Genomic DNA, 15,754 nt, shown 5'->3' on the forward strand with positions numbered 1-15,754 from the left:
AGCAAGTATGCATGCTGGGAATTGTAGTTTTACCACAGTTGGAGTGTCAAAAATTACATAACCCTGCTGTAGGGTGTGTGATCACTGCTTGGATCTTACAGGCCCGTTGCATGAACTCTATCGTTTTTTGGGGGGGTTTACAACACACCTAGGTTATTAGGAATTGCTCTTCAGCTTTCTCCTGAAAGAAATTACCGTATTTTTCAGACTATAAGACGCACTTTTTTTCCTCCAAATATAGTAGGAAAATATGGGTGCGTCTTATAGTCCGAATGAAGTGTCTGTTTCCCGTCTGTGTGAAGCAAAAGGAGGTTCCGTAATAGCAGAGAAAGGCTACAGATAGAGGGTACAGGCAATGCAGACAAGTTAGAAGAAAGCCTGCGGCGCCTGTACTTGTTCATGATGCCCCTACACTCCAGCCACTTCCTGACATTTGCCGTTTCAATACGGTAGATGTGCAGTCTTAAAGATGGCAGCCACTCCTGCAGAGCGGTTGCCATAGCTACTGGGTCTCCGTTGTACAGGAGACCCGATAGCTATAAATTTAAGAAACCGCCCCTGGTACCTGTACTGTTGCAGGTCAGCTCCCACAGGGCGAGATTGCAGGAGTCAACCTATTCTTGTGCCACGCGGGAGCCTTATGAAGGCTCCCCTGGCTTGTCATAGGGTTATTAGTATTGAGGCTTGTCTATGTCCAGCATATAGATCATCTGTCATAGACTACAATACAGCTGTACTGCAATCTATGGGACTTGCAATCAAATGATTGCAAGTTCAAACCCCCTAGGAGGGGGTAAATAAAATGTAAAGAAAAAAATAAAATATATATATATATATATATATATATATATATATGTGTGTGTGTGTGTGTGTGTGTGTGTGTGTGTGTGTGTGTGTGTGTTCAAATCACCCCCATATCCCTAGAATACATATAAAGCAAAAAATTACACATACACATTAGGTATCCCTGTGTACCCCTGTTCTATTTACATTGGTGAAATATTATATTATTATGTTAATAAATATTTTACAAATATTTGCTTCAACATTTTTTTTTCCCTATTTTCCTCCTCTAAAACCTTAGTGCGTCTTATGGTCCGAAAAATACGGTAAAAATACTTATATAATTCTGTACACTGCCTCATGTAACTGTCTCCTCCTCCCCCTCCCCTCTAAATAGACTTTATTGTCAACTGACGCGGATTGCATGCAGAGTGCAGACTGAAATCACTCAGACAGGACTAATTGTTAAAGACACAGGGACCTTAATTAGTGAAATATAGTGCAAAGTTTGCATTAGACAGCTATGAAAGCTATGAAAAAAATAAATAAAAATTCACTTACATTTTAACTCCTCTTTGACTCTCGTATTTCTGAGTGTTCCATTCTTAAGGGAGCTTTCACATGATGTAACGCTGCACTCATTCTGATCGTAAAAACACGTTCAGAATGAGCACGTAAAAAGCAGCTCCCATTGACTTGAATGGGAGCCGACATACGTGCGCTCCCCATTGAAATCAATGGGAGGCTTTTTTCCCTATGCTTTCCCCATGCACAGACATTAGCAGCGGACACTAGCTGTGTCCGTGACATTTTTCATTCATTTAAATGGCGATCGGGTGCGTTCTTTTGCACTCCGTGCTTAAGTGTCCATTCCTAAAGATGTCCGACTTTTTAAGCGGACAGAAAAACCAGACATGTAGGTTTTTTCTGTCCGCTTGAAAAGTCGGACATCTTTAGGAACGGACACTTAAGGACACTGGGTAGAGAGCAAGACAAGACTAAAAGAAAACAGATTTACATACAAAATCATGACCTTTTAAAACGAACTAGTTTATATCAAGTTTTTGATGGAAAAGTTTAGGAATGTCTAACATGCGTCAGGGCTAAATAAAACCGTAGCAGTTCAAGGACTGTTATGTACTCCCCTTATTGGTCGAAAGGTAAGGTCTGCTTCAATCCAGAAGAAAGTCAACAAACAAACAAGAACTATTTGATGTAAAATAAAGTAGGTAAATGAACCAGCAGTGAACTGGAAAACATTATGTGTTTTTATAGGGAATCAGATGTTGTTTTTCTAAAGAGTCTGTGCTGCTATGTTTTTTCCTTCTACACATCTGGCCTATTTGAATTGGAACAAAGAAAATAAATAGGTATCACAATACATTTCAGGACCAAAATGGCTAAAAAAGAAAATGGGGCTATCTAAGACTAAAAATGAATGATCTATCCATATGATGAGATTCGTGGAGGTCTGAAACATGGTCCCTATTCTGATCAGCTGTTCTTCACATCGTGTACGGAGATGGAAGCAGATGGCTCTGCACACTGTGTAGTGGCCCTATAGCAGCTCAACTTCCATATAATAGTGTGTAATAATGTGGCTTAGCCACTGTATAGTGTATATGGCCATCTGCTTCCGACTCCAAGCACTATGCGAAGAACAGGGGTGGGACACCCACCAGGACATCCACCATTCTCAATTAATCCTAATTAATCCTAAGAATAGGACATTAATATTTAGACAGTCTTAAGTCTCCCTAGTAGCGGTAGTTTCCTGGGCTATAGGGGAAGCTAAAACAAAAAAATTATTAATATGAATTTTTCCTCTAGAAGTTACATTGTGAGATAAAACACATCATATACTACCTAAGGGAAAAGAAATCTTGTGATCAACACAAAAAACTGACTTGTCTGATAATCAGATCATCCCGTAACAGCTAGAATGTCTAGATAGACAAAGAGAGCTTGATAGTTCTGTAGAGTAGCCTGCAGGTGCCAATATCACTAACATATGACTCAATCTGTATAGTAGGACAGGTTTGGCGCCCTGCTGTGGTTCTAAATACTGTGTACTGTAAATAAGGAATGGCTTCAGCAATACTGTGTAAAGTCTTAGTTCTAGCTCACTGGCTCGTTTCATCCCACAGATGAAAGAAACATTACATTGGAACTAGTCATTGACATTACTTTGACTGGCAAATTGTTTAATGGAATGTAAGACATGACAGTATACCTTCTTATAATTGCTCCTTTCCTCGGGCTACAAAGTTTGATTTTTGGCTTATTTTTAGTTTATGGGTCAAAGATTGCAAAGGATTGTAATAGGTGGGACAAAAATGCACTAACTAGGTCATATCCAAAAATGTCAGGGCAAATGTCGAGGTTCACACACAGAATGTTAAAAACCAGTGATTGGCTGTTGTGATCACATGACCACAAACAGGATCTCATGGCTTCTGGGCCAGCAAGGATCAGAAAAGGCGAGGACTGTTCTACCGACACTAAAATAACAAGGCATTTAAAAGGTGAGTTATGTTATTTTGATTTACATAATATAATTTCTTGCATTCTTTCAAGTTTTTAAATAAGTCAGACAACTCCTTTAAGAATTGAACTTGAGTTTATATAGGTTGAGGAAGAAACCAGTTTTAACTCATTCAGAAATTGTGCGTAGTGCCAGAATTATTATATCTTTATTTCTGCAACCTGTTGTTACATTTTATGTAAAGTATTTCATCAAATATAGTTTAGTGAAGAGTTTAGTGAGCAGTGTCTGTGCCTTGAGTTGTCGTAACGCAATACACACATTACAATACATACACTGTCTACCAATAAGAATTTGGACACCCATACAAATGAAGATATCTGCAGTTGTGATGTACGTCACGCCTTCCGCCATTAAATAGGAAACAGCATTGGCATTAGTGCATTGACATTAGTCGCATGCAAGATGCCATGAAGTGCAGAGTTGTCTGATTTCAAGAAAGAGGTAATTGTGGGGTACCACAGAAATGGTTGATCCATAAGGGACATAACAAGCGAACTGAATTACCCAAAACCGACAGTGGCCTATGTGATTACAAAGTGGAAGGTGAACGGCGATTGTCGGCAGACCCCCGAAACTGGGAGATAGAGACTGAGGAGTGCTGGCCAGAGAAACCGCACCCAACCGATGGCTCACATACACCAGGAGTTTCATCAGGCATCCGGGAGTATTGTGCTGATCAATCCCATCCGTAAGCATCTGCTGGGTTCTACCAACTGTTCAATATGAAGAAATTATGTTTTTCTATTCTACCACAGGTGTCCAAGTACTTATTGGTAGACAGCATATGCCCTAATAGGTGGGCAACCCTTGTGAGTTTTTCATTGTCTTATAATGTATAAATGAGCAAGTACTATCCTATTTGTTATATGTCATAAAATGGCGTATATTATTAGTTATTCAATAATAATCGTTGATTGGCAGAATGCTATACATTTTGCCAATCAACGCTGGTTCTTCTCTTACCTTTAGAAGTCTTCTCCGTGCAGCGTCCCTGCAGCGTCTTCCGGCTGGATTTCACTCTGCCTAGGCATCCGGCCTAGGCAGAGTCGACTGCGCATGCGCAAGCATGCCCTCGCATGCGCAGTCAGCTCTGCTCAGGCGCCGGGCCGGGCAGAGCCAACCGCGCATGCGCAGTCGGCTCTGCCTAGGCCCCGATGCCTAGGCAGAATGAATTCCAGCCGGAAGACACCGCTGGGGCGCTGCGCCGGGAGAAGACTTCAAGGGGAATCCAGCCCGACCGTCACTCGTGGACTTGGTAAGTATAATGTTATCGAATTTTGCGTACCCCTGAAACGAGCATTTCCACCCATAGACTATAATGGGGTTCGAAATCTGTTCGAACAGCTGAACAGTGTGCGGCTGTTCGAATCGGATTTCGAACCTCGGACATTTTAGTGTTCGCTCATCTCTATTGTTGACCTATCTATAGTGTTGGATCCCCTGGTGTGAAACTGGCCATTCTATTAATGATGACCTATACTAAAGATCGGCCACCAGTATCAAATCTTGGACAACCCCTTTTAAAAGGGGGATTCAATTTACCTTTAATAGGGTGTTTTCGATTCTGTAAGCAGAACATCTTTTCAGAGCCAAGTTTTGTACGAACAAGTGGTCTTGTTTATATAGTTTTCATTTGACCGCAGTTTAATCTTATTAAGTCAATGCCAAGAGTTACTGTAGGAATGCCATTTACTTCTATTTACTGAACTAAGTAATGTTCAGTTGTAAAGATAGAAATGAAACGTGCATATAATCCTGTCTATAACAGCCATGTATCATGCACTAACTTTAGTTCATATTTAGTATGTGATATTTATTGGCCTTTATATCAAGAGGCAAGAGCAGGGTAATAGCTGAATATGCAAAAAACTCGCATTTCACCTCCGGTTTTACTAACATTTTATTTGGCTTAGTCATTTAGAAGGCGCTGTGAAGATTTCTACTATACATGAGCATGGGAATTATAGAGCCTTGTTCTTTGTATTGAGATTTTTCCTCTTCTGACTATAACATTATTCCTTTATTATATTAGTTATACCCCAGTGCTTTGTCACATGACAACTTTCGAAATGATCAAGTGATCAAGGAATACTAAGCTAGCAGAATGACAATTACATTATTCATTAAAGGGGTTTTCCAGGATTTTTATATTGATGACCCATGCTCAAAGCCCTGCTCCGAATACTAAGCACAGCGCCATACTTATACTAGGGGCTGTGCTTGGTATTGCATCTCAGACTCATTCACTCATTCCACCTCAAGTTCCGATCCAAAAACCGGGTGGCCGCGACTGAAAGCCGGTGAATCCGGCACTGCACTCCGGATTAGGCCCAATGAATTAGGATGTTGTTCATGGCAAAGTACTTATCTAGTCTAGTCTAGGTTGCTATCCATGTATTAAAGGAATTCTCCAGCTTTTTTTTTTTTTATTATTATTCATGACCTATCGTATCCTACTCTATTCTATCCAACACCCAGCACCCCCACTGACCAGCTACAACTATGTAGTCAAAGCAGCCAGAATCAGATGGCTGTGTCCATTATGCAGTGACTTCTATTCCAGTGAATGACATGAGATAACCCCTTTAAACTAGTAAAACAATGCTGGCATTTATTTCTCATCCAGTCCTGCCTTTCACATTTCTATTTCTCACATTTAGATACAAGTATTCTGAACTCCATATGATTTTAAGAAGCTTAATATTTAGGTTGCCTAGAAACAGGCTCCCTGAATTATTCATGATATGGAGAGAGCTATAGAGAACAGATGTAATAATAATCATGTTGATAAAGGTAATTATTTAAAAGCTCATTACTGCTAAATGAGAGAATGACAACAGATAATGAGCTGCATGTACTTAACAGAAATCACTTTATAATGTAATGCTGGCACCGTGCCAGCGCCTATTACATCTACAGTGGATGAGCAATACCGAGCAGTGAGTAGGCCACTTTCTGAGACCGTGTACACACTACAGATTCAATTAGGTACATACTGTATACTTATTAGGATAAGCAGGTTATAACTTAATTTAAACAGAATTTATCATGAGGACAATAAGGAGATGCACTTCCCTGTACTTAAAGAGACATGTTATACAAATACTGAGATGTCAACCTGGAAGAGCCCTTCACACGGTGATTCGCAAAAGGCAGACTGCGGCAAAAGTAGGAATTGCCATTTCATGGAACATGGCCTTTATAAAAGGATACGGTTAAATGTATTCAGACCCTATATCGTATTATCATAGTTCAGACCATAACTTACTTGTTAATGGGTAAATAAAGAAAAAGAAAAATTGCAACATTTTAATTTGCTATTTAGCAAATACTATAATATTTTCTTTACTTTATGGTGAGGGGATATAATGGTTACAGCAATATCAAATATGTATGCATTATGTATTATGCATTGTGACCATCATTACTAAGGTCCGGTTCACATCTATGTTCATGTCATTCCATTCCCTTCTCCGCATGAAAAATGTGGAGAGAAAAGTCCTGCAAGTAACCCTTTTCTCTCAGCATTTTTTGTGCGGAAACTGAGTGGAAACCACGCAGACCCCATTATAGTCTAGGGGGTCCGCGGGTGTTTTAAGGTAACCACTTTTTTATGTAGATAGTCCCTAAGCATCATCTTTTGTAGATAGATGGTCCCTAAGCATCATCTTCTGGCTTGTAGATGACTTCATGTATTCCAGACATCACCACTAAGGCCCCACATTGACCATTGAGGTCCAATCAATGGTGGCGTCAGGAACATTTGATGTCAGCCGTAGACCTGAATAAGAAGCCAGTGGAGACAATGGTGAGGATGCCCAAAAGAGGTAAAGCAAGGTGAGTATAAAAGTTTGTTATTTTCCCTCACCTCTCTTGGTCTTCCAATTATTATATTCTGGTGTCTGAAGAGACCCCAGAGTATAATAATAGCACTGAAACAAAAAGGTAACCCTTACGAATATTTGTCAAAATGAATTTTGAAGGGTTCTCCTGAAGTGGCTTGAGGCTCTGAGGTGTATGTTATACTGTGTGAGTCAACTGTGGAGCATTATACAGTCCTATGAAAAAGTTTGGGCACCCCTATTAATCTTAATCATTTTTAGTTCTAAATATTTTGGTATTTGCAACAGCCATTTCAGTTTGATATATCTAATAACTGATGGACACAGTAATATTTCAGGATTGAAATGAGGTTTATTGTACTAACAGAAAATGTGCAATATGCATTAAACCAAAATTTGACCGGTGCAAAAGTATGGGCACCTCAACAGAAAAGTGACATTAATATTTAGTAGATCCTCCTTTTGCAAAGATAACAGCCTCTAGTCGCTTCCTGTAGCTTTTAATCAGTTCCTGGATCCTGGATGAAGGTATTTTGGACAAACAATTCAAGTTCAGTTAAGTTAGATGGTCGCCGAGCATGGACAGCCCGCTTCAAATCATCCCACAGATGTTCAATGATATTCAGGTCTGGGGACTGGGATGGCCATTCCAGAACATTGTAATTGTTCCTCTGCATGAATGCCTGAGTTGATTTGGAGCAGTGTTTTGGATCATTGTCTTGCTGAAATATCCATCCCCGGCGTAACTTCAACTTCGTCACTGATTCTTGAACATTATTCTCAAGAATCTGCTGATACTGAGTGGAATCCATGCGACCCTCAACTTTAACAAGATTCCCGGTGCCGGCATTGGCCACACAGCCCCAAAGCATGATGGAACCTCCACCAAATTTTACAGTGGGTAGCAAGTGTTTTTCTTGGAATGCTGTTTCTTTTTGGACGCCATGCATAACGCCTTTTTTAATAACCAAACAACTCAATCTTTGTTTCCAAAATGAAGTTGGCCTCTCCAAATGTGCTTTTGCATACCTCAGGCGACTCTGTTTGTGGCGTGCTTGTAGAAACGGCTTCTTTCTCATCACTCTCCCATACAGCTTCTCCTTGTGCAAAGTGCGCTGTATTGCTGACTGATGCACAGTGACACCATCTGCAGCAAGATGATGCTGCAGCTCTTTGGAGGTGGTCTGTGGATTGTCGTTGACTGTTCTCACCATTCTTCTTCTCTGCCTTTCTGATATTTTTCTTGGCCTGCCACTTCTGGGCTTAACAAGAACTGTCCCTGTGCTCTTCCATTTCCTTACTATGTTCCTCACAGTGGAAACAGAGAAGATATACTAGGAGTCCATGGCAGCTAAGGAAAAACAGAAGAGAAAGAGGAAGACCTCATGGTCATCCTCATAATCATTAGTTCTCTGTGCGGAGAGCTCTTCGTTTGGTCTGATGTAGATTATACAGCCTGGTCGCGGTTGGAAGGAAGGACCTGCGATAGCGCTCCTTCTCACACTTGGGGTGAAGCAGACGGTCGCTTACAGTGCTGCCAAGTCCCATCAGGGTCCCATACATGGGGTGGGATTTGTTCTCCCGCATGGAGGTCACCACAGACAGTATCCTTCTGTCACCCACCACCTGTACTGGGTCCAAGGGGCTCCCCAGGACAGAGCTGGCCCTCCTGATCAGCCTGTCAAGTCTATTTCTGTCCCTGGTTGATATACTGCTTCCCCAGCAGGCCACACCGAAAAAGATGGCTGAGGCAACCACAGAGTTGAAGAAGGCCCTAAGAAGTGTCCCCCGGACTCCGAAGGCCCTCAGCCTCCTGAGCAGGTAGAGTCTGCTGTGGCCCTTTCTGTGCAGCGCCTCCAGGTGATCAGCCCAGTCTAGTTTATTATTGAGGAGCACATCCAGGTACTTATAGGTCCTGACTATCTCAATACATGTTCCTTGGATCTCCACCGGGGTCGGAGCACCTCTCCGTTTACTAAAGTCCACCACCATCTCCTTGGTCTTCCCAGCATTAATCCTGAGCTGGTTCTGCTGGCACCATTCAACAAAATCCCGGATAGCCAGGATAGCTTTCATTTTTTTGGTCCCCAAGCGGGCCTGAAGAACAGAAAGCCAAACGCTAACATGAACCTAGCGTAAATAAAGTATTGAAAAGACCTCAACAAGCCCTCTGTTTCTTAAAGGCATAGATAAATCCAAAGTTCCTACCCTAGGCCACTATATTGAAATAGCTGTTAAAAGTATGGGTCAGGCATATACCGTGTTTCCCCGAAAGTATGACGCCCCCTGAAAGTAAGGCATGCGGGGGTTTCTGTTGAATTGCCTAATATAAGGCATCCCCCGAAAATAAGGCATGCCGGGAAGTGGTGTGCGGGGTTTCGGGGGGCGGGGCTTAGCGGAGGTTTCGGGGGGCGGGGCTTAGCGAGCTCCACTTCACTGACACAGCAGCCGTGCCCTGTGCTCCGTGTGCACAGCAAAGCCGGCTGCTGCCTCTGCTGCTGTAGGATGAGCTCTCCCAGCTCATCCCAGAGGCAGAGACAGCAGCTGCCATACAGAAGAGGCAGCAGCCGGCTTTCCTGTGCACACGGAGCACAGAGCACGGCTGCTGTGTCAGTGAAGTGGAGCTTGCAAAGCTCTGCTAAGCCCCGCCCCCCCAAAACATCGCTAAGCTCCGCCCCCCGAAGCCTAGCTAAGCCCCGCTCACCACTTCCAGGACGAACAGCAGCACCAGCACTGCTAGGAAGAAGGGAAAGGTAAGTATGATACCTTCCCCCCTACCCTACACTACACTACCTACAACTGGCAGTCATGCTGACGCTCCACTAAGGAAGTGCCGGCATGACTGCCGGTTGTAATAAGGCACCCCCCGAAAATAAGACAGGTCCTATATTTAGAGTGACAATTTAATATAAGACACTGTCTTATTTTCGGGGAAACACGGTATCAGCATATTTACGGGGCACACAATAAATCGGTGTACAGTACATCACCTCTCATGCTTTTTATTTAGAAAGATGTTTCCTCAGAAAGAAAATTTGCTGTGGGATCTCAATAAAAAGCAGAAGGTCAAGTGGTTTAGGAATCCATTGCTTGCCTTGCAAGCTGCAAACCATGTGCGTACACCAGTGGGGTGTACAGGGCTTTCCTAACTCCCTACCTTGGATGTCCCTACGTTGTAGATTAAACAGTCTCCATAAAATGCTGCCTGCCATCTAGTAAAAGGTGGCTATTAACCGAGAGATAATAGTGTTACACTACATACAGACAGCATTTGGAAAGAATACAAAAAGCCCTGTGTTACTGTGCCCACTTCTACCTTCATGAAAGAAACGGAGCAGTTTATATATGTATGCATGTGTGGATATGTGTGTGGATACATGTGACAGCATGTATTTGTACATGAATGCGGCCAACTGCTGTTTTTTGCGCACACTCTTACAAATGTATGGGTAGAATGTTAATACACTTGCACTTACACTTGAGAAACATAGTGGCATGCGCAGTGCGTATCTGGCTGGCATCAGCCAGGTTGTGGCACTGCAGCCACATCATTCTCAGCATCAATAGGGGTCCCAGAAGTAATAAAGTTATGACATATATATTAATATGCTATTGTACTGGTCCTAGGAAGCGCTGGTCCTATCACTAGTGTTCTCGAATTCCATTGTTATTTTAACATGCTTTACAATTGTAAACTTTAGTGAATACAGCTCTGCATCTGACTCCAATGATGTGTCAACTGGTTCTGTACTAATGTCAATGGCTCTCAGGCATTGGTAAGGAATGCATGACTTATATACTCACTTGGGCTGGAACAGATTAGCTGTTGAAATTGTTTTAGCATAAAGAAATACTGGAAAAAGTCATCAGGTTATAAAGCACATGGGATAATGTGAATTACATTCACATTAATTCTAAGGTCTGTTTCATTTAATGCAGTATACTCCATCCCAGTGATCTTTTTATATATATATATATATATATATATATATATATATATATATATATGATCTTTTATATACACTTAGCCTTAATTCACAATGTACAGTCCTATGAAAAAGTTTGGGCACCCCTATTAATCTTAATCATTTTTAGTTCTAAATATTTTGGTGTTTGCAACAGCCATTTCAGTTTGATATATCTAATAACTGATGGACACAGTAATATTTCAGGATTGAAATGAGGTTTATTGTACTAACAGAAAATGTGCAATATGCATTAAACCAAAATTTGACCGGTGCAAAAGTATGGGCACCTCAACAGAAAAGTGACATTAATATTTAGTAGATCCTCCTTTTGCAAAGATAACAGCCTCTAGTCGCTTCCTGTAGCTTTTAATCAGTTCCTGGATCCTGGATGAAGGTATTTTGGACAAACAATTCAAGTTCAGTTAAGTTAGATGGTCGCCGAGCATGGACAGCCCGCTTCAAATCATCCCACAGATGTTCAATGATATTCAGGTCTGGGGACTGGGATGGCCATTCCAGAACATTGTAATTGTTCCTCTGCATGAATGCCTGAGTTGATTTGGAGCAGTGTTTTGGATCATTGTCTTGCTGAAATATCCATCCCCGGCGTAACTTCAACTTCGTCACTGATTCTTGAACATTATTCTCAAGAATCTGCTGATACTGAGTGGAATCCATGCGACCCTCAACTTTAACAAGATTCCCGGTGCCGGCATTGGCCACACAGCCCCAAAGCATGATGGAACCTCCACCAAATTTTACAGTGGGTAGCAAGTGTTTTTCTTGGAATGCTGTTTCTTTTTGGACGCCATGCATAACGCCTTTTTTAATAACCAAACAACTCAATCTTTGTTTCCAAAATGAAGTTGGCCTCTCCAAATGTGCTTTTGCATACCTCAGGCGACTCTGTTTGTGGCGTGCTTGTAGAAACGGCTTCTTTCTCATCACTCTCCCATACAGCTTCTCCTTGTGCAAAGTGCGCTGTATTGCTGACTGATGCACAGTGACACCATCTGCAGCAAGATGATGCTGCAGCTCTTTGGAGGTGGTCTGTGGATTGTCGTTGACTGTTCTCACCATTCTTCTTCTCTGCCTTTCTGATATTTTTCTTGGCCTGCCACTTCTGGGCTTAACAAGAACTGTCCCTGTGCTCTTCCATTTCCTTACTATGTTCCTCACAGTGGAAACAGAGAAGATATACTAGGAGTCCAACAGAAAAGTGACATTAATATTTAGTACATCCTCCTTTTGCCTCTAGTCGCTTCCTGTAGCTTTTAATCAGTTCCTGGATCCTGGATGAAGGTATTTTGGACCATTTCTTTCTACAAAACAATTCAAGTTCAGTTAAGTTTGATGGTCGCCGAGCATGGACAGCCCGCTCTCAAATGATCTGAAAACAAAGATTGTTCAACATAGTTGTTCAGGGGAAGGATACAAAACATTGTCTCAGAGATTTAACCTGTCAGTTTCCACTGTGAGGAACATAGTAAGGAGATGGAAGAGCACAGGGACAGTTCTTGTTAAGCCCAGAAGTGGCAGGCCAAGAAAAATATCAGAAAGGCAGAGAAGAAGAATGGTGAGAACAGTCAAGGACAATCCACAGACCACCTCCAAAGAGCTGCAGCATCATCTTGCTGCAGATGGTGTCACTGTGCATCAGTCAGCAATACAGTGCACTTTGCACAAGGAGAAGCTGTATGGGAGAGTGATGAGAAAGAAGCCGTTTCTGCACGTACACCACAAATAGAGTTGCCTGAGGTATGCAAAAGCACATTTGGACAAGCCAACTTCATTTTGGAAACAAAGATTGAGTTGTTTGGTTATAAAAAAAGGCGTTATGCATGGCATCCAAAAAGAAACAGCATTCCAAGAAAAACACTTGCTACCCACTGTAAAATTTGGTGGAGGTTCCATCATGCTTTGGGGCTGTGTGGCCAATGCCGGCACAGGGAATCTTGTTAAAGTTGAGGGTCGCATGGATTCCACTCAGTATCAGCTGATTCTTGAGAATAATGTTCAAGAATCAGTGATGAAGTTGAAGTTACGCCGGGGATGGATATTTCAGCAAGACAATGATCCAAAACACTGCTCCAAATCGACTCAGGCATTCATGCAGAGGAACAATTACAATGTTCTGGAATGGCCATCCCAGTCCCCAGACCTGAATATCATTGAACATCTGTGGGATGATTTGAAGCGGGCTGTCCATGCTCGGCGACCATCTAACTTAACTGAACTTGAATTGTTTGTCCAAAATACCTTTATCCAGGATCCAGGAACTGATTAAAAGCTACAGGAAGCGACTAGAGGCTGTTATCTTTGCAAAAGGAGGATCTACTAAATATTAATGTCACTTTTCTGTTGAGGTGCCCATACTTTTGCACCGGTCAAATTTTGGTTTAATGCATATTGCACATTTTCTGTTAGTACAATAAACCTCATTTCAATCCTGAAATATTACTGTGTCCATCAGTTATTAGATATATCAAACTGAAATGGCTGTTGCAAATACCAAAATATTTAGAACTAAAAATGATTAAGATTAATAGGGGTGCCCAAACTTTTTCATAGGACTGTATATGCTCTTACAAATAGCAGTACACTTCTGAACCAATAAAAGTACCAGATGTATACCCAACAGTATCCATAGACCTTTAATATTTGCAGAAAAGTATCTTTTCATTATACACCTGGCAGGTTTATATCTTTAGACCATTTTACACTATAAAAAAGTTTCTACCACTCATTACAAATGAAGTATACAATACTACTATGCATCAAAGGACTAGCACAGTATCAATAAGTAAAGTGTAATAATAATAATAATAATAATAATAATAATAATAATAATAATACATTTTATTTATATAGCGCCAATATATTCCACAGCACTGTACAATCTGTAGGGTTCAAGTACAGAAAAAAAGATACATTACAAAAGAAATGGTCACTTCACACAATGGGACTGAGGGCCCTGCTCACAAGAGCTTACAATCTATGAGGTAGAGGGGGTGACACAAGAGGTAGCAGGGGTGGCATTGCTTATGCAGAGGTCAGACAATTTTGTAATAGAGGTGACTGTCATTACACAAACATAAAACTGTATGAGCCATCACCAGTCATGTCCTTTAACATGTCGATAGTGCCTGGACATATAAAGCTAGCCAGAAATTGCATCATATCGTGTGGGGTAATGTGGGAGCGGGGACAGAGGAGGGTTCATTTTAGAGATTCTAATTACAGTACACAAGGGTTTACATTAGGACTTGTGATAGGCCTGTCTGAAAAGATGTGTCTTTAGTTTGCACTTGCAGCTGTAGAAATTGGAGTTAATCTGATTGTCCAGGATAGAGCATTCCAGAGAAGTGGTGCAACTCGGGAGAAGTCTTGTATACGAGCGTGGGAGGTTCTAATAGAGGATGTAAGTGTTAGGTTATTGAGTGAACAGAGAGCATGGGTTGGGCAGTAGACATTGATGAGGGAGGAAATGTAGGGAGGTGCGGCATTATGGTGAGCCTTGTGGATGAGAGTGATAAGTTAATATTGTATTCTGTAATGAATAGGCAGACAATGTAGTGACTGACTCAGACTGAAGGCAACACTGTAGAGTCTAGACTGATAGATGAGCCTGGCCACTGCATTCAGAATAGATTGTAGAGGGGAGAGTTTAGTAAGGGAAGACAGATTAAAAGGGAGTTGCAGTAGTCAAGGCGAGAATGAATCAGAGAGACAATAAGTGTCTTTAGTGTATCTCTGGTAAGGAAAATGCATATTCTGGAGATGTTTTTTGATGTGGAGATAACATGAGCGTGTCAGTGATTGGATATGGGGGGGTGAAAGAAAGGTCTGAGTCAAACACAGCCTTGAGGCAACGGTCATGCTGCCTAGAAGTTATAGTAAGGCCGAAGACTGCAATGGATATATCAGGGATAAATCTATTACATGGTGGAAAGAGCAGTAGTTCAGTATTTGACAGATTCAGTTTCAGGTAGAGCGAAGACATGATATTTGAGACAGCAGAGAGACAGTCACTGGTGTTCTGTATTAGTGATGTGTATAATCGGGTGTCATCAGCATAAAGATGATACCAGAAGCCAAATCTGGTGATGGTTTGTCCAATGGGGGCTGAGTAGAGAGAGAAGAGCAGGGGGCCTAGGACCGAGCCCTGAGAAAACCCAATGGCAAGGGGAAAAGGGGAAGAAACAGAGTCTGCAAATGATACACTGAAAGTGCGGTCTGAAAGAGGTGAAACAGGAGAGCGGAGTGTCCTTGAGGCTGACTGAGCGGAGCATAGTGAGGAGTTGATGGTCAATAGTATTAAATGCTGGTGAGAGATCCACAAGAATAAGAAAAGAATAGTCACCATTAAATTTAGCCATTGGGAGAAGAGGGAAGAAACAGAGTCCACAAATGATACACTGAAAGTGCGGTCCGAAAGATAAGAGGTGAACCAGGAGAGCGCAGTGTCATTGAGGCTGACTGAGCGGAGCATAGTGAGGCAGAGTTGATGGTCAACAGTATCAAATGCTGCTGAGAGATCCAGAAGAATAAGAAGAGAGAAGTCACCATTGCATTTAGTTGCCACGAGATCATTGGAGTCTTTTGTGAGGGCC

The sequence above is a fragment of the Leptodactylus fuscus genome, chromosome 2, assembly GCF_031893055.1.
Source record: "Leptodactylus fuscus isolate aLepFus1 chromosome 2, aLepFus1.hap2, whole genome shotgun sequence".
In the NCBI taxonomy this organism is placed as follows: Eukaryota; Metazoa; Chordata; class Amphibia; order Anura; family Leptodactylidae; genus Leptodactylus; species Leptodactylus fuscus.